We start from the raw sequence: 19394 nt of genomic DNA, 5'->3' as shown, positions 1-19394 counted from the left end.
GCAACAAAAGTCAGCTATATTTTGGGAATATTGCGGTTTTATTGTAACATATTCAAAACCTGATAAAATTATGATATCGCCAAGATATTGCTTATTTTGAAGCTGTCACGAAATTATCACGATATGATTATGTTCTTATCATATTAACAATTTTTTATCTTCCATAGGCCTATTTAAGAAATACACATAAATTTTGGCGTTAATAAAAAACATACTTAAGTTCTAGACATTGTTAAAAGCACACCTAAATTTATGCAGAGTTAATTAAAAACAAACTTTCATCAATTTAACTTGGGTTATCATTGACCCAACTTGAGCATTTTGAAAAAAAAAAAACTCAAATTTTTAAAGTGTATTCTAAAAAAAAAGGAAATTATAATTATGCAAGGCAAAGCCATATTGAACTAATTAACCAGTAGCTGTCAGGTTGAGTCGACACAATTTTCACACATGATTTCTAGATAGATTGGATGATCATATATATATATATATAGAAAGAGAGATAGAGAGAGAAAAGGGTAGGTGTTTGACACTTTTTGTGCTTACCCAGCTTGGATAGGGTTTTTTAGGTTGTTTTTAAAAATCTGACCCTAAAGATGTGTTTTACATTATCGATTTACTAGTAAATCATACTTGGATCATATTTTTTGAGAAAAAATTGATTTTTTAAGTATTGAATATTTTTTAAAATTGTAGACTATTGATTTTTGAATCTTATAAAAACTTAGAGTTCAAATTGAACAATCCAAAAGTCGATTCCCACAAAATCAACCATGGCCAGATTTTAGAAAAAATAAAAAAAATCTTTCCAAAGCTTGGTAGACACTCGATATGTACAAAAAAATATGAGGCACCTACCCCTTACTCTCTCTCTCTCTCTATATATATATGAGAAATGGATAGGTACTAAATAAAATATGCTAAATGATTAGTCTTAAATGGGTTTTTCTGCTCTTCCGATGTTTCTTTTGCTGTTTTGACCTCATAAATGTGAGCATGGTCTATTTACCAGGAATCCACACCTGGATCATGTGTTTTAGATGAAAAAGTGATATTTAGTGCCTAAAAAATTTACAAAGATTTTGGACCATTGATTTTTCAAACCTTATAAAAAACTCACCCATGTGTCAGAATCAAACACTTCAAGAGTTATTCTTATAAAATCAAATACATAGATCACATCTCTACTGTCAGAATTTAAAACTAAAACAAAAAAAACATGAAGAACTCATTTAACACATCATTTAGCACCTACTACCCATTACTCATTTATACGTATATATAACGTGCGGTTTGACGTAGGTGACACAAATGAACATGATCAACTAAGGATATGATTTTGACAAGTTTTTTTTTGCAAAATTGGTCCCCGCATTATAGGGGATTTGCAAAACAGAGCCTACCTTGTGCCATTTTGCAAATTAGCCCTTGCCGTTCTCACCATCATTAGTAACTGGTCCTTCTATTAATAGCTGTTAGTTTAACCATGGTCAAGTACTGACAATGGTTAACTGGTCATCAAAATGCCTTTCATTAAATAGTTGCTACTGTATTAATTTTTTGCAAATTAGTCTTTATCTTATTTACATTTTGCAAATTGTTCGTTCTGTAAGAGCAGAAGCATCAATTTGTCTACCTTTAGCCGTTACTGAGGAAAGCTAACAGTTGTTAACATCTAAAACTGATTTACAGGCAGGTTCCGATTTGCAAAATGACATAAGCAGGGACTATTTTATAAAACCTTTTGATAATTATAAACAAAAATATCACAGTTTTACATTTGTGCACTAAATCAAGGCATGGCTGCTAAGGATGTCAATGAATCAGATTTTATTTGACATCCTTACTTGCATTTGGTAAGCCAAAACTATATCTGATTATAATTGGATGCAGGTATTAGTTTGATTTTGCAGCCAACATCGGGTTCCTGATCCAAATCCTAACCATTCACATCCCCTGCATGGTTGCAAGCCAAAATCAAAGATAAACAAAAAACAGAATGCCCCAAGGGGAGTTGGCATAGTGGGGGGTGGAGCCTTGGCTGTTAGATGAGCAATCAAGGTCTGCCCAAACCAACGGGTAACATAGGCCTTGAGATCAGGGCACTAGCCTCGAAGTTTTACACTGCCGGCACGACGATCGTAGGAACCAGTGCAACCAGGTCTTTGTGTCGGGTGCTGTTTGTTGGGGTTATAAATAAATAAAAAAACAAAATACTGAATGCTCGATCCCTCCAAAAATATGAATCGGGTCGAACATGAAGTTTACGTCTAATTCTCTCATTCCAAATCCGAGTTTAAGAACCGAACAATCAAATGCGCTCTCAATTATAAATCTCAAAAATCAAGTCATCCTAACATTTTACTGCCACTTTCATAAACTGTCGCTGCGTTCCCAAAATGGTTTCTTAGGGGGCTATATAACTAAAGGTGGCAGCATATACATCTGAGGCTTTGTTTATAAATATTTCAAAATTTCAAGGAAATTTTCACGAAATTAAGTACACATTAGAGGGAGGAGAATGCCGACGGTTGTAAACTCTTCACGGCGCGAGAGGGAAAGCCCCCCCCCCTCTCTCTCTAGATACAGGGGTTTCCTTTCTCCTCCTCCCCTTTCGGTGAGTTTTTCTTTTCCGCATTGGTTTTTCTCGTTTTTTCCAGTTTTAGTTTATTCGTCGCCATCGTTTTCTGATATTATCTGGAATTCGACCGTCTCTCGTTCTTTCTTCAGCCTTTTTCTTGGGTTCCAATGGTTCAGTATTGTTGTTTAATCGAGTTTCTCTGTTTTATGGTTCTTGGGTAGTTCGTATACGTTTTTGTAGATGTCTGGAATTTTATCTGGTCAGTTTTTTTTCATTTTTTTCTCTTTGGTGTTTGGTGGGCAGGTAGTTTTTCAATCATTTGTTATAGATGGTTACGCTTCTCCATCAAATCGGTTGTTTTGATTGCGATTGAGCTTTAGTTAGTCAAAGAAGCGAGTATTCGACTAGATGGTATGTTGGTTTGCCTCTTTTGGATTGTTTGGTGGGTTCGGTTTGTATCTTTTTTGGTGGGTGTCTCTGTTGGTTGTTGAATTCTATTCTTTTGGTTTGTCGTGTGTGTGCATGAAAGGAATCCCTGTTACAGATATGTTCTCAGAGTTTTGAATCGTATATATATATATATATATATATATATATATATTGGAAAATTATTGAGGAATTGTGCTTCAAACTTTTCCGTGGAGGAACTATGTTTTCGAAGAATTCTGTCTGGCATTTTTGATTAATTCTTGTTAATACTTGAGTGGTTTTGTAAGCTGGTGATTTATGGACGTTTTCTAGCCTGTAACAAAGGTTTGAGACGTGGAAACTTCGTTATGTCTGGTCATAATTTTGTTTGAGCTGTTGGATTGTGTTGTTTCATTGGTGGTGTTTGGTGCATATAAATCTTCTTTGTGTTTTCTCGATGATGATGGTAATTGTGGAATATGTGTTGAGTTGATATTTACAAGTGATGGATGGTGTGTAAACGCTATTTGCTGGAGTCTTGTAAGTTTTTTGAGACTTGAGAATATGTTTTTATTTAGTCGTTCTATCATTTTAGCTCTCCATTTTACGAGCATATTGTGATCATGAACTTAGATTGCAATGCATTTAGTTCTAATATTTATGTGCCATATTATAGCGTGCTTGTTCATTACAAAAACTGATGAAAAATTTTCATGTATTTATGGTCTTATTTGTAATTGGGTATAATAATATCAGCCTAAATTAATAACAAAAAATGCGAATCTGTTATATGTTGGGATTTCAAGGATAGCATGAACAGTATTCTCTTTAAGTAAAGTGTATCATCATCATCATCATCATGATGTTGTCATCTCCATCATGAGTCATGACAACCATCTTATCACCATCAAACCACATTATCGTTAATATTTGTTACCCTCATTATATCTTTATGGTCATCTTGTCATCATCATCATTGTGTGGTGTTCACCCTTCTTTTGTGTGGAAACAACATAAGAAGGAGACATAAGATAGAGAAAAATTTAAGGTTGTAATATACGCTTGATAAACTGGTCTTGGATGTAGTTTTCTAAAGGGTGGGTCTTCTAGGTCAGTGGTCTTTATTGCAAAAAGAGATTGAAGGATTAAAGAGACTGTGTTTTCTTCATATAAATGGTGTGAGAGATTTTGTTCACCTTTTTATGTTCCTTTAAAATAGTTGTACACAAATAGAGTGTTTGTTTGTGTGTCTGTGTGTATGCATGCATGCATGCTTGCATCCCATCATCATCATCATCATCATCATTAAGCCCTCTCTCAATTACATGCGATTGGTTTTACAAGTTTTGTCTTTCCATTCCTTCCTATCATTTTTTATTTTTAACATATGCATTGCCGCAAGATTCACTCTCTCTTTCCATCACCTTTTTAGCTTCTCATCCCCCAGCCCCATATAAGAATGTTAGTCCTATAGTAGCTTTGTAGAAATGTCCTTGTAACAGCTCAAATCCTACCAGGGGTATGTTTCTCTAATCTGCCATCTTATTGTATAATAAAAGCTAAATATCAACATTTTTTACATTGTTGTATAGAAAAGTATTTTATCTTTGCTATAACATTTTTCTCATCTTTCTTACTAAACTTGTATTCCCTATATTTCGTTTTTATTATAATGGCTCTTTAAAACCACTTTTCACAATGATATTCTTTTAAAGTTCTAGTTTCTAATATGTATTTTATTTATTTGACTAGAAAGTATTATGCCAATTGCAAATAATATACACCAGCCACTATAGGATCACATCTTGAAAAGGTAATTTCTCTCTATTCATGACTAATACAAATAAGTATGGGCTTAAAGCCAATCCTTAATGCAAGCTAACCATAATTGGAATAGTTTGATGTTTATCATGCTCTCAGTATTGTCAAAAATATTGTTTTTGTTTTTAAACTTGTCGACGATACTAATTCTTCTGTCGAATTTACTCCTTTTGTATGTGTTAAGGATCTTCTCACGAAAAAGACACTCGTTGAACGAGAATGACATGGAAATATGTATGTCCTCAAGGAGTCTCTTCATGTTCGTGATGCTTTAATAAATTTACAACCAGTGTTATTCAAAAATTGTTTTAATCTATCTCAGTGTAATAAGCCAGAGATCTGGCATCATCGTCTGGGCCATTGTAATCATTCATTTATTGAGAAACTTGTGTCTGATGGGTTTGTTCCCCGGTCTAGTTTGAGTGTTGAATCTGATATTTTCCTTTGCTCTAGTTGCCAATTATGTAAGAGTCATGTTCTCCCATTTCACTCAATAAATCAAAGAGCTTCTATGCCTTTTGAAATTATTTATTCCGATGTTTAGGGACCTGCTGCACAATCTTCTTTATCAGGCAACCGTTATTATGTTACATTCATCGATAGTTACTCCAGATACACTTGGATTTATTTTGTGAAAAAAAAATCTGAGGTGTTCAAACTTTTTCGCTCATTTTGTGCTTTAGTCTGTAATCAATTCTCGTCTAAAATTCAATATTTCCAATGCGATGGTGAGGGAGAGTATTTATCAAAGGAATTTACTGAATTTCTCCAAGATAATGGAATAAGTCATTGAATATCTTGTCCACGTACATCACTACAAAATGGTGTGGCGGAAAGAAAACACCGACACATTGTAGAAACCGCATTGAGCATGTTACATGACACTCATAATCCTTTAAGCTTGTGGACGAAAGCTTTTCATTCCGCTATGTATGTCATAAATCGACTCTCGATAAAATTGCTAGAGAATCAATCCCCTTATTTTACACTCTTTGAGGTTCACCCTGACTATAATGAATTGTGAGTGTTTGGCTATACATGCTATGTTCATATTGCCAGTTCTCAATGTGACAAGTTTCAGGATAAGGCATACAGGTGTAAGTTTGTTGGATATACTGATCAATACAAAGGTTATCGCTGCTATGACCCTACTACTGGTCGCATCAGAGTTTCACGAAATGTTGTGTTTGATGAGATCAATACTGAGGGCCCAGGGAGTGTAGAGGGACACAACAAGGACATTGAAGGTTATCAGCCATGGCTCGCCACTGAGCTGTTTGATCAAATGGAGACACACGACGCTTCCTCATGTGATACATTACCCGCTGAACGGAATGAGATAGATGTGCATCCACAAAGGGAAGAGTCGTCAAATATGCAGGATACTACTATGCCCGTTTCAGATGTTACAAAGTTTCAAGGGGCTATTTATGTGCGACAAAACAAAGACAATGCTCAACGACTTATTGTGTAGCCCAGGAGGTCTGAGAGGATTCATCATCCTATTGAAAATGGGCCAGTTATGACAATTTCTCCACAGACTTACAACTGTTCATCTCCCAGATTGCAAAGCAGGATGAACACATCTGTTTTCCACAAGCGTCTATGTCAATAAAATGGGTTGAGGTTATGAATGAGAAAATAGAAGCTTTACATGAGTGTGGGACTTGGGAGATTCTTCCTAGACCATCAGACAAGAATGTTGTAGGGTCTAAATGGGTTTATAAGATAAAGTATAAACCTGATGGATCTATTAAACGCTACAAGGCGAGGCTAGTAGCAAAATGTTTCACTCAAGAATACGGGCAAGATTATGACGAGACCTTTAGTCCTGTGGTCAAAATGGGAATTATTCGATTAATCTTGTCTTTGTCAGTTCAGTATGGATGGACTCTTAGTCAGCTTGATGTCAAAAATGCATTTTTGCATGGCAGCCTGAAAGAAGAGGTGTATATGGAGCGACCCCCTGGTTACGCAGAACATAGCCCCAACACACATGTTTGCAAGTTACGAAGAGCCATCTATGGGTTAAAGCAGGCCTCTCGTTCATGGTTTGATAGTTTCTCTCTTGAAGTTCAACGACATGGATTTATTCGGTCTCATCTTGATCACTCACTATTCATTTTCCAAGATCGTTGGGTACACACTTTGATTCTTATATATGTGGATGATATTATCATTACTGGGAATTCTGATAAACACATAGAAGCTACTAAGGACTTATTGAGCCGACAATTTAAGATGAAAGATTTTGGGGTCTTGTGTTATTTCTTGGGGGTTGAGCTGGATCGACAGGATGTATCTCTTTCATTAACCCAACACAAATACACTTTGGACTTATTAGATAAGGCAGGCATGCAAGATTGCAAACCAATATCCAGTTCTAGTGTACTAAACTATAAGCTTAGCTCCCAGGATGGGGAGACATATGGAGATCCCAGGCAATATCACAGTCTTGTGGGTATGCTTCAATATCTCACTTTCACTAGACCAGACATTGTGTATGCAGTGAATCAAGTTTCTCAATTTATGCATGACCTGCGAACAGAGCATATGAATGTTGTCAAGAGAATTCTTCAATACTTAAAAGAAACTCTTGGGGATGGCTTAGTTTATAACTTTATCATCAGTCCAAATCCCAAGGAGAGCAACATCGACTGGATGTATATACAGATGCAAATTGGGCTGGAGATCCAGATGACAGGCATTCAGTTTCCGGATATTGTGCCTTTCTTGATGGGAATTTGATTGCATGGAGTAACAAAAAAACGTGCAGTTGCATGATCTAGTATTGAAGTTGAGTATCGATCTATGGCAGCTGCTACAACAGAAGCTACATGGTTGAGGCATCTTTTAATTGAGGTCGGAGAATTTATTTTACCCACCACTCTCTTATGTGACAATCCAGATTGCTTTCAATCCCATTCATCACAGTCACACCAAGCATATAGAGATTGATCAACACTTCATTGGGCAAAAGATAGAAGATAGAAAAGTTGAACTAGTCTACATTCCCACGGTTGATCAAGTGGCAGATTTTTTTACTAAGGGCCTTACCAGTATACGCTTTTGGTTCTTAAAGAACAAGTTGTACATGGTGCAAGATCATGCACAATTTGAGGGAGGGTATTAAGAATGTATATTGTTTACGGATTTGGGTCTGAACCTTTTATGTAACCTGTAACAATATTTGAGGTTATCGGGTATCGGGTCTGGGCTAATATAAGACCCGATCCAACTTGTAACGTGTATGTATATTGTGAAATATAGGGCACGATACACAATAGGTATCACACCTCTTACTGCAGCCTCTTTCTTTCAACTTTCTTTCTCTTCTGCAGTGGTTGAACACTAGAGCGTGATCTCTCACAATTATATGTAGACAAGATATGTTTATACACACTTTTGTGTGTGTCTTTGGCCCTTTAGTGGCATGATGATTATGCTCTTGTTCTAGTCGCTGATACACTTGATGTTTGAGGTTTGGAAGCCTAGTGAGGTGATTGCTTGTGGTGGTCAAACTATTGTTGAAATTTGCAAAATATCACTTCTTGATATTTGTGAGAATTTAGATATCTTCATATTTTTCGCAAATTAGTGTTAATTTGCTTGTATCATTCCCTTTGTTATGAGAGATTTTTTAGAATCTCTATGAAATTTCAAAATGTTTTCTACTTGCGTTTCCTTATACAGGGAAGAATGTTTATTGATAAAGATTTCATGAATTTTGCATACTTGTGATGTTTAATAAAAATCTTATTCTTTATATTGTGAGCATTCTTATGTGTTCCCCTTTGTGGGTATTTAGAGTGTGTTCCTTAGAAAAACACATGGGTGTTGTCCGCTTGATATTGATGGACATTTTTGTTCGTAATTGAAGGCTATTTGATTCTTTACATTAAAATTATGCATTTTATTGATAAAAATAGTTATTTTTATTGGCGTCTTATGTGCATTAAATGTGCTTTAATTGCATGTTGGATATATATGTATGTTTCATATTGATTATCTTGTTCTCATTATTGCATGCATAAATTTAATTAACTCCTCTTGTGGGTTCTTTTTTTAGTGTTATACTTTATATGCATGTCGTTTTTAGTATAAATTGATGATTTTTTTAATTAAAGGAATTTTCTAAAAATTTAGAATATTATTAATGCATCATTGTTTATCTCTTCTTGATAATTGATATGTTTTTTAGTGATTAAGTTCTCTTATCATCAATATTTATGTTTTCTTGAAAAATATGTTGATTTTGAGTTTATGATTGTCTAAATTTGATTTCATAAAAATTTCTCTTTTGAGTTATGCTCTTCCTATCTTTCTTAATGATTATTTAATATTTCTAAAAATTATTATCACTTTGCGTAAAATATTTTTTTTTAAATGTTATTCTTGTTCAAAATATATATATTTGTTTTGAAACTTCATAACTATTTCGTTAAAATACCTTCTTTTTGTACTTGGGACCTGTGTTTTGTTTTCTAGGTTCTTAAAGATGCGATAGACCATGGTTGCCAGTTGAGGAAGCGGGAGCGGGAAGCGATACGGGAAGCGGGAGCGGAAAGCGAGGCACTTTCAAAATTTTAGGAAGCGGGGAAGCGTGGGACCACTTAGGACCGATTCGGGAAGTGTCTCGGAAGCGACCTAGGAAGCGTCTTAGGAAGCGAGGGGGAAGCGAAAAAAATAAAAATAAAAAATAAAAAATACAAAAAATTGAAAAAAAAAACAGGGGAAGCGAGGGGGAAGCATGGGGGAAGCGTGATGGGAAGCACGCTTCCCATTAAAGGGAAGCAAACTTCCCAAAAAAGGGGGACGCTTCCCCCCACGCTTCGGAAGCGCGACGTTTCGCGCTTCCGAAGCGCGCTTCGGGGAAGCGCGCTTCCCCTTTTAGCTAGGCGCTTCCGGTAACTCTGCGATAGACTAAGAAAGAAATATCTTCGATGCATCATGAAGATGGAGATAGCCGATGAAGGTGATTGGGGATGATCACTAATAAAAGACGTTTGAAGACTTGTATTTGCAAAACTCTCTAATATATCCTAAAGGTGGAGATTTCCATTGAAGACACTTGAGATTTGGATCCTTCCCATTGAATCTTTGTTGTATTTTCAAACTTTCGATATATCTCACCGTAAGTTTGAGAGGGAGTGTTAAGTTGTACATGTATATATATATATATATATATATATATATATATATATATATATATATATATATATATATATATATATATATATATATATATGAATTGTCATATATATATATATACCCTCTAGGGGTATTTTTGTCATTTTACTCATGTAACAGTTCTGTTCATTAAGAATAATTTTTCTCTTATTTATTTTTTATCTTTTTATTTAATGTCTTTTTTGTAAAGAGCGTGGGCTCTATGGTCAAAACCATGCTCTCCCTTTGTGTATAAATAGGGGTTGAACTCCTCTCTTGTAACTAATGCTTCTTTTAAGTATTTATGCTCAATAAAGATGAATATTTTTTACATTTTGTGTTTTTCTATTTAGTTCCTTAATGTTTTATATGCTGTTGTTGTCCCTTGTTGGCTATTGTTTTGTCCTATAGTGGACTTGTGCTTGTGCAGTTGTGATTGCGATCTTGTAAGCCCTTAGTGGCATTGGTTTGTGCTTATGCTTGTAATTTTGTAAAGCCCTTAGTGGCATTGTTTTTGTATTTTCTGCTATCTCATTACAGGTTGACGGCATAACTATTGAATCTTTGATCCAAATTTGTTATATGTTCTGCTTTGTTGATTGCAGCAATATTTATGGTATCTTACCTTTTTTCTTGGGTCCTCATAATGTAAATGTTGATGTTAGTGGCATATGTTGCTAATTACATGTATCTATTTGCATCCTCTATTTGAGGAGGAGACAAGTATGTTGTGAATGGGCTTCAGTGGATTTGACCTTGTATGTCTGCATTTGATATATTTCTGGCAATATTAGAGAAACGACCTTAAATTTTTGTATTTTTGTGTTATTATAAAGAAAAATTTTCTTGACGAGAATCTGTTTGCAAGTTGTGCACCTGAGACACTTGTATGTGCCTTGGATGCCATTACCATTGTTGAGTTTTGATGGATTGGTGGGCAGACGACAATGGGGAACAGTTATTCAGATTATTGTTGTGAATTTGATGGTGCCATCTTCATGTGCAATCGTAAAACGAAGAAAGAGTGCCTAAAGAGAGAACTTTTTGGTCTTCCACATTCCCACGCTGAATTTGTGAAAAAAGTTAAATCGGGAATGATATTATTTCTATTTGAATATGAGGAAAGGAAACTCTACGGGGTGTTTGAAGCATCCTCTGATGGTGGTGTCAACATTGTACCTGATGCATTCAGTTCCTCAGGGAAGCAGTTCTCGTCACAGGTATTATCTACTGATAGGGTTTGTATTTTTCACAAGGTATTACATAATATAATTGATGCAGATGCTTAATAAAACATAGTTTCTGTTGCTGTACAATTCAACTTCAATCTACAATTATTATCCCTTTTCATTTACTTCTCCCAGATCTGCATACGGAGATTATGGTCCTGCTATCCTCTTTCTGAACCTGAGTTCTATCATGCAATGAAAGAGAATTACTATACACCAAACAAATTTCATCTTCTCCTCTCAAGAAAACAGGTTTTTGCCTTGAATTTATTCCATGAAATTTTGATAAAATCATGGCAACTGGATGTCAATAACCTTTCTGATTTTTATTTTTATAAACCTGCAGGTTGAAAATCTCATATTGCTGTTCTCCGCTAAGAAAATAAGAGAGCAGGTTTCAGGGGGTCTAGGGAAGCATGACAAAGCCATGGATCAATTGAAAACATTTAGTCAATGTAGGAGTGCCATAAGTAAGCAAGAAAAGTCTGTAGAAACAAATAGCACACTGCAGAAATTTGCTGCCACTAACTTGGCTGATGCACCCCAACAGTTTGATGTGTGCAAACCTTACTTTGTGCAGAGACAATACCTTAATGAGCATATCCTGAATACCCAAGGTTTCCAATCTGAGACAGAAAACCCCTTGGTTCCATACCTACCTGCAGTACATCAGTATGCTCCTGATGGAACACTTGCAGCACCTTGTTCTTTTGCCAGTTCTTTGGAAATTGAACATGTTAGCAGGAATGCACTTATAGAGGAGCTTACGAGTTCAAGTGCTACTGACATTCTAATGCTTGATGATGACCCTACTTTTCAACCATTGGTACAGAGTATACAGACTAACAAATACAGGTGTGGCTGCAGTGACCCTCTGGTTTGCTGGCGCGAAAGTGGTCTTCAAGATCTAGAATATCAATATCTTAATGAGGTGGACCATGAAGAGCATAACCAAGATTCTGTTTACCCTTCTCTTTGTGCAGATCAGTATGTGAAGAGAACTAGTGCGTTTGACCGGCTGTCTTTTGCTTCTAAAACTGACACGCAGCATGATAAGCATGAAGTAGATATTTCTGCTTATGAGCTTATTGAATTGTTGGGTCAGAGGAGAAAAAGGTGGACCATGCCCATTCCTAAGAAGGAAAGAGCTCAACACTTGACCAGTGGGATTGATGAAGAGCATGAGAGTGAAGCTGAGTTGGAAGGGGTTGTCACCTTCCAGGCGGATGAGGAAGCTTGGATCCAGGCTGATGCTGTCAATGAGGTAGTTGATGATCATGATAAACGACAGTTTCCTAATTTCAAACGCAGGAGTGATGCCCATAAAGAGTGTAGAAAAGGAGAAACTGTTGAGGATGGAGGCGTCTCTCAGGAGGCCTCCTGCCAGGTGCCCAAGAGAAGAAAACTGGTGAGGCCTTCTTTCACTAATGTGAATTCCTCAGTTGAATGTGTGAGTGAAGCAGATAAAGCAGAAAGCCAAGCACAAGTGGTTGTTGATCAGTCTATCGTACAGTTGTCAAAGCAAAATTCGATGGATGGTGCTGAGCATGCGCTTCTGTCAGGTGCCTGTGAAGGAAAGCAAATATTGTTTCAAAATATGGTTGAGCCTGTTCATATCTTGGATCAGATTGTTGGTGAAGAGCGGGATTTGACATTATCACAGAAAGCAGAGAGCAACTCTCAGAAATTGGATGTTGTTCAGTCTACATTTTCAGTCTCAAATACTGAAGGTGAACAAAAGGGGGACCAGATTTTGCAAACTGGATCGTTACCTCAAAATACCATTGGCCATGCTAAGATATTGGCCTTGGCTGAAGAAGATGGGGTTAAACATGGATATTTGGTTCGTGATGATGGGGTTCAGTTGCAAAATGTAGTCAAGCCTGTCGATAACTCAGATAACAGTGTTGTTAGTGAAGAACAGGAAGGCACATTACTACAGAAAGCAGAAAGCAACTCAGAGAAATTAGTTGCTGCTCAGTCCACGTTCTCTTCCTCAAATGTTGAAGGTGATCAGAAGGGGAATCAGATTTCGCAAACAGGATCCTTATCTCAAAATGCCACTGGGGAAGCTAAGACAATGACCTTGGCTGAAGAAGCTGAGATTAACCATGGGCTCTTGATTCATGATGATGGAGGTAAGTTGCAAAATGCAGTTGAGCCTGTTGATTCGTTATATCAGAATGTTGTTGGTGAAGAACAGGAAGAGACTTTAGTGGAGAAAGCAGAAAGCAACTGTGATACATTGGATGTTTCTCAGTCCACGTTCTCTTCCTCAAATGTTGAAGGTGATCAGAAGGGGAGCATGATTTCACAAACAGGATCCTTATCTCAGAATGCCGTTGGGGAAGCTAACACAATGACCTTGGCCGTTGGGGAAGCTAAGACAATGACCTTGGCTGAAGAAGCTGAGATTAATCATGGGCTTTTGATTCACGATGATGGAGGTGAGTTGCGAAATGCAGTTGAGCCTGTTGATTTGTTAGATCAGAATGTTGTTGGTGAAGAACAGGAAGAAACTTCAGCACAGACAGCAGAAAGCAACTGTGAGAGATTGGATGTTGCTCAGTCTATGTTCTCAGCCTCAAATGTTGAAGGTGATCAGAACAAGAATGAGATTCTGCAAACGGGTTCCATAGCTCAAAATGGCATTGGGGAAGCTATGACAATGACCTTGGCTGAAGAAGCTAAGGTTAATCCTGGACATTTGGTTCATGATGATGGAGGTGAGTTGCAAGGGTTGTCCCAGGCTATCCATCTGGCCAGCACTATAGTAAATGTTGGAAATTATCAAGGTATTGTTGAGCAGTCCTTAGAAGAAGCTTTGTTAGAAAAGGTTGGCATCCTAGCTCGGAAGGATGAGATGTAGCAGAAGAGGCATCCCAACCAGAAATTTAGTTCCTGAGTTGATGCTCATATGATTTTATTCTCACTGGGAAGATTTTGTGAACGCGACTTTGTTGATACTTGGTGGTTAGGAACTGATTGGCTAGATACGACTGTCTCGCACAAGAGGTATACTGAAACATAATAAAAGGGTGCTTCATCTTGCAAATATTTTCTTTGCAGTTGTGTTTCAGAGATGGTGCATTTCCCTGTTTTGGGGATCTCAAGAACAGAGTTGAAGAATCATTGTCTGACAAGCTGAAACTTTCATATTGGTTCAGGCGTTTTGGTTTGAGTTTTAAGATACTCTCTCTTGGCATGATCCATGCAAATTCTTTTATTAACGGCCATTAAACAATGTAAGCAGTTGTAATCTGCCTTTTTGTTTTCTGTTTTTAATTGGAACTTTTAATGTAATCCTTGAGTTTAATGCACATGAATGTGTTCACTATGGAGTTGAGTGTTCAGTACTTTGCACAGTTATATGCAGTCATTTATCATGTTTGTGTGTGTTTGCTATCTGATTTGTAGGGCATCTTGGTGGTTCACCAAAGCAGCTAACTAGAGGTGCTTTGCCTTGATCTCTGTCATGCATTGCCTGTGGTGAGATCACCATTTCCATACCTGAAAGTTTTAAGCCGCAATTTCTTGTGATATTATTTTCAAAATATCACATTTTTTCATGAAAACATAAATACCCTGTTTCATATGTGATTTATGTTTTTGATGGTTATTTATTGTGAAAGCCCTTGTAGTTTTATTTTTAAATATTTTTATTTGTATTTCATGAAATTTTCTTTACTTAAGTTTTTTAATTTGTTTATTATTGCCAATATTTTGCCAAAATACATGAGTTTTTCAAAAAATTTCTATTTCACACGAGCTTTTGGCTACTGATATTTTGCCATTTTAAACTTTTGTCACTGTGGTAGGGTGAGCTTAGTCCCAAGGTCTTTGCTATTGAGCTCTGTCCAATGCCTCCATCCCTAAAATCGAATCCGGCTGCTTGTTGGTTGGCTTGTCTCAAATTGCATAAGGTTCGTTCAAGCTCGTAAAGAAGGCTTGGCAAGCCGAACCATGAGCTTTTGTTTAACGCAATGAGCAAACATAAATGAAGGATGCATCCGCTTGGCTTGGTTGGTGCAAGTTCAACACACACACATGAGAAAATGTTGGTTATTCTCGTTGGGGGTGCAAAGGGATCAGATTCGAGCTGGATCTTGCCAGATCAGAATCCAAATTTGAAATGTAAACACTAGATCTGAATCTGGATCTGAATAAGACCCGAAGAGGTAATATTGAATCCAAATCCGAAATACATGTGGTAATACTGGATAAAAAAAAAGACAAAACAAGCTATTTACATGCAAAAAATATAAACAACCGGATCTGATTTTGATTCAGATAAACTCCAGCTCTGACTTAAAATGCTGATTCAAACCTGATCCGAATCCAAAAATAATCTGGTTGAACATATCCAAATGCACATTTCTATTTTACTTAAATAACCCATATCTGGAAATAACATGTTGAACTTGGATCGAATATCTAACCACTGATCCGTTTTCAGCCTTGCTCGCCTGGGTTCTAAACCCTCTAGTAAAAAACTTTAATTATTAAATTTTTTTTTTTTGCCCATCGGACCCTCGAGATGTGATCTATACGTTTAGTAGACTTGTAAACATGGTAAGGTCTTAGTCAACCATAACTGACATAAATATAGTACTTTCAAATCTAAATTACTGAAGTAGGTCCAAGTAGCTGATCAAGTCGAACGAACCCACAAGATCCAAGGAGCCTCCGGGGGCATGTTTTACATTGCCGGCACAACGACCGTAGGTATGGCAGGCAGAGCCAGCGTGATCAGGTCTTCGTGCTGGGTGTGGTTTCTTGGGGTTATAAAAAAAATAGTCAGACTATATTTGAAGGTTTATAATCTAGACCCTGCTTCTCAAGATCTAGTAAAGATATGAAATGTTTCATATAAGTTCTTTAACATGGGTTTGGCTCTTAGCATTTAGATCAATACTTGGTCCAGCTGAGGTGTACACTCGAACTGTATTAGGAAAGAATGATAAAAATGTAAAGTAAATTCTGTAAAATAGTTATTGGTTGTAACAAATCTCTAATTTATAGGATTATTAGGAGAGAAATCAGCTGGGATTTCCCATTCCAATCCTGTTATCTTGGGATTTGAGTTGAGATTTAGCAAGATCCTTCAATTCAAGAAAGAATATCACATCTTTCCATCCCATTGCATTTAGCATGGTATCATAGCAGAGGCTCTGATCCTGCTCTTTGCCCAACTAAGGATTGTACTCAACTACATTTATTCGTTCTTCGACATGTCCTTCAAGAACTTTCTGGTATCCATGACTGGGTACTTGTTTGTGCTGCTGTACATTGCTTGTAGTTATCATTTGCTGCTTTTCCGCTGCTGTTTCATCATCCATGGCTTTGGAAGAGTCATCGACCCAAACATCTATCAATGAAATTTCTGATGAATCCGTTGCTAATCCTTACTACCTCCACAACCCAAGAGTGACTTTAGTCATTCAAGTCCTCACAGGAGAGAACTATCACAGGATGGGGTTCGTGGATGGCTCGATTCCCAAATCAGAAGGTCCATCAATCAAGGTCACAGTGCGTGAGCGTTGTAATAACATGGTATTATCCTGGATCCTTAATTCTTTTCATAAAGACCTATAAATGAGTGTGATTTATGCAAATTCTGCTGCGGATGTGCAGTCTAAATTACGTCCCAATCAAACGCCCCCACACATATATCAAATCCAACACATCATTAGTGTAATGACCCGATCCGGGGCCTCTCGAGCCCGGGTTCGTGGACGTTAGTTCCCAGAGAAAAATTACTCAATAATCTAAAAAACAACTCAAAATTGTGCCAGAATTTTTTTTTTCTTTTATTCAATATTTGAAGGTCCATACATCCATTTACAATATCATAACCATCCAAAGACAAAAGCAGAATAAAAAGTAAAATGAAAATCATACTTCTGATGTGGCAGAGTCGTACTAAGTCCCGTGAGTGATGACAACAGTCCCTGAACCTACAGTTGCAACCAAAAGAAGGGGGTGAGTCTACAACCCAGTAAGATTCCATTTACAAATAGATACGATTGTTGCAACTGTAGTGAGCTCTAATCTCCTAGTCTTAGTTTAGTTTGCTACTTATGCACACATGTTAGTTATGAGTTTTACCCCCTTTACCGCATCTCTATTATAATTTTCAAACACCTTTTCTACTCTAATCGACTATTTCGGAGATAGCCTCCTTGGGTGTAGTAACCCATGTAGACAACTCAGAGTCTACAAAGTTGGTCAGACTTATGAACCACTCACAAACAACGTAGTCCAAACTGGCCCAGACTACGGACACAGGTGCTGCAACAGCTCGCCGTTTGCAAGCCGGGAGCGAAGGGACTCAAACGGTAGCTAGCCGAAGAGCCAGGGTGGCTATACCTGCCTCCAAGGTGTCTCAAAGAGCTATACCTGCCCCCAAGGTGTCTCAAGAAGCTATACCTGCCCCCAAGGTTTTGTGGTTCATGCTACGTTCTACAAGTGTCTAGTGGGCAATGTTTTAAACCCTAAGGGTCACCTAGAAATGTCTGAGATATTCCCAGGTTACTCACGAGGTACACACCTCAACATTACCCTAGACCATGCCTCCTAGTAGAGTTCCCATCACACACCAGGTGGTCATCCTATAAACAACTTTTACTCAATATTCACATATTGAATTTAGTGTGTTATACAATCCTCGATGTATATCCACTAATTACTTTTAACACATGTTTACATGTTTGAACTGTCAAGGATGACGACCCACCACAGATTAATTCACGGCCCTTACAATGCCTCTCCCAAGGCATAAGCGTGACATTTTCCAAGGTAATACCTACCTTGAGACTATGGAACTCTACCCTCAATTTTTTTCACATAACACATCAATCTCATACATACAATCATGTCATGCCACTTTTATTTCATAACTCAGAAAATATGCATGATCAGGTTTAAGCATCACACTTGAACTTTATAGATTCCTAGGCATGCAAAACAATGTCTCTTTACAATAAACAAAACTAGCATACTTGAAGCACATGGAATCATATATAAAGATGCCTAAACTAATTAGCATATTTTTTAATCAACTAAGGAGGAATTTGCAAATGTTCACTTACCTGGAACGCTTAAATTCCAATTGCAACCCTTGATCTGAAAACAACGAATATCTCATATTATCAAAATTACCAAAACACCTTTAAACTTAATTGTCAAACTCTGACTCCATTCTTTCAGAGTTTGTTCACACATCCCTTACTAATAGATTCTACCCATGCAGTAGAATCCATGGATTCAAAAATCACATAGATCTGACTTCGAGGCACTTAGTTATGCCTTGTATATTTTGTAGGCATATCAAGGGCAAAATGGTCTTTTTGCTCTTTCGATGACCTCTATATCATCTTTATTTCATGTTACTTTAAGATCCACACACATAATAAAATTTGACCACTCAGGTCCTCAACTCAACTATGATTTGGATCATGGATTCAGTATTCTTGATCCAAACCTGCTTGAAAGGTGTTTGTCTGATTCTAAATCAGGTCGTCTAATCGAATCCACTCTGAATTTTAGGTACAACTGAGATCCAAACCCAAATCCAATTTGTAATGGAAAAATCGAGTCTTCCCTACTTCGATTTTTCCACCGCACTCGATAAATCAATCGCACACGCATCCGATTTGTCTCGATCTAGACTTAGTTGGTCTCACCCATATTGGGTCCACCTTCGGTCTAGGCCGAAATGATCCACCATTTCAAACCCGACTTGGTCTGCTAACTACTTCGGACCCGACTCGGTCCGTATAGACCGATACGATCTGTCACAATGCATATATCCACACATCATCATTTTTTTCTTTTCGTTTGGCTAGGTCTGGACACGCCCAGACTGAGCCTACTTGGTCTGGTCGACTAGCTGGGACTGGTTCACGTCTAGCCTGATGACCGACTCGGCCTGCAGAAACTGCAGATCAAGCTTGTCATCACGACGGGCAATAGTCAACTTCTACCATCGTCGGACTTGTTGCAGCTTCTTGCAAGCAAGGCAACATCGCCGGTGCTCGCTGATCGTCAGTGGCTGCCGACCCAATAGCGGTAGCAGAGGAAAACCCCTTTTCTTCTATTTTTTTTTCTACAATGACGAGGGTAGTGGTCAGACCTCTTGCTCTCTCGCGGCAGGCGGTCCGTCTCTCCTCATATTCAGTCACTGA

The sequence above is a fragment of the Nuphar pumila genome, chromosome 2 (genome assembly GCF_984573655.1).
Source record: "Nuphar pumila chromosome 2, dmNupPumi1.hap1.1, whole genome shotgun sequence".
NCBI lineage: Eukaryota > Viridiplantae > Streptophyta > Magnoliopsida > Nymphaeales > Nymphaeaceae > Nuphar > Nuphar pumila.
This window is presented reverse-complemented; position numbering follows the sequence as displayed.